Source organism: Pteropus alecto, unplaced genomic scaffold (genome assembly GCF_000325575.1).
Source record: "Pteropus alecto unplaced genomic scaffold, ASM32557v1 scaffold171, whole genome shotgun sequence".
Taxonomy (NCBI): Eukaryota; Metazoa; Chordata; class Mammalia; order Chiroptera; family Pteropodidae; genus Pteropus; species Pteropus alecto.
Genome location: NW_006431925.1, coordinates 6,343,734 through 6,345,123, shown reverse-complemented (window position 1 = coordinate 6,345,123; position 1,390 = coordinate 6,343,734).

Below are 1,390 nucleotides of genomic sequence, written 5' to 3'. Positions count from 1 at the left end.
GGAGCCAGGCACCAGCCTGCAATCCCATTAGTGAGCCGCGGCCACTGTGCGCGGCAGAGAGGCGCTTTGATGTGCGCGCAGCGGGCTGGGGGGGCCTCGAGCGCGAGGAGGAGGTGCGGGGGGCGTGCGAGGGACTTGCAAACAGCAAAACGTGTCAGGGTGGGGCCTTTTTTCTCTTTTGGGGGGCGGTTGTGCTCCCCCCTCTTTCCAGGATGTTGCTCTCACTGGCTGCTTCGGCTGCGCGGCGCGAGCCCAGCTGAGGGAAGAAGGGGAGGGGGTGGCGGAGGAAGGATGCACCGGGAGGCTTGGCGAGGACTTGGCCGGTGCAAGGGAATGACGGGCAGCGGAGGGTGCCTTTCTTTCCCGCCCCCTCTACACACACACGAGCGCGCGCGCGCGTACACACACACACACACACACACACACACACACACACACACGGCGCACTTCCGACCCAAAGTGCAAGACAGGCGCTCTCTACCCCCTCTTTTTCTCTAGAGAAATAACCACCACCATCCTGGCAGGCTCGAGCCTCCTGCGGCTTCCAGCAACCTGGATTCCAACCCGCGTGTGCAGGAATCGGGGCGCAGATCCTCCCCTCTTAGCCGGGACTCCTCTCTACCCGCCTTCTGTACACCAGACAGCGCTAGGGTTGCTAACTGCAAGTTGGAGTATTGGAGAACTTGATGCTTGCTTATCGGGGAGAGATGGTGTGCAAAAGAGGAGGGGGAGAAAAAGACGCTTTTGTGCGATGGAGAGTTTGTTCCCTTTAGAAGAAAGGCCTCTCCTCGCCCCCGATAGGCGGGCGGGTTGGTCTTGGACAAACTTATGAGGTGGGAACTGTAGGTCCGGTTAGAGAAACCCGGGTGTGCCCCCCATGATTCGTCTCTGCACGCCCCTTTCGAGCGATGAAACGAATAAATTAGCAGCAACAACTGAAGTGAACTCTGCAAATTCCAACCACCAGGGAAACAAAAAGAGAAAACACGTGCGTTTATTTCCTCGTGTCTCCCAGTTACTTCTCTACATTGTTATATCGGTGCTTCTTTGGGGGGTGAGCAGGGATGCTTGTGGTGTGGGCGGGGCGTTTTAATGACAACTTGCGCTTCTCGCCTGACTGATAGGTGGGGGCAATGGGAGTCGATGACTCCCCCATTCCCTGCCCCGGACCCCTGTTGTCCCACTTCCTTCCTCTTTCTTCCTGATCTCCAGCTAGGACCGGAGTTGCCAGTCAGAGGGTGCAGCCCCTGCGCAACGCAGGTCTCGGGGTTCGCTCCTCTTGCTCGCCCCCACCCACGACCCGCTTTGCTATTGCGGCTTTAGGTTTCCGCATCTTGTTATCGCCTCGTTTCCTTTTCTGCGCGCGGAGGCCCTGGCCTGGCAGCCCGGG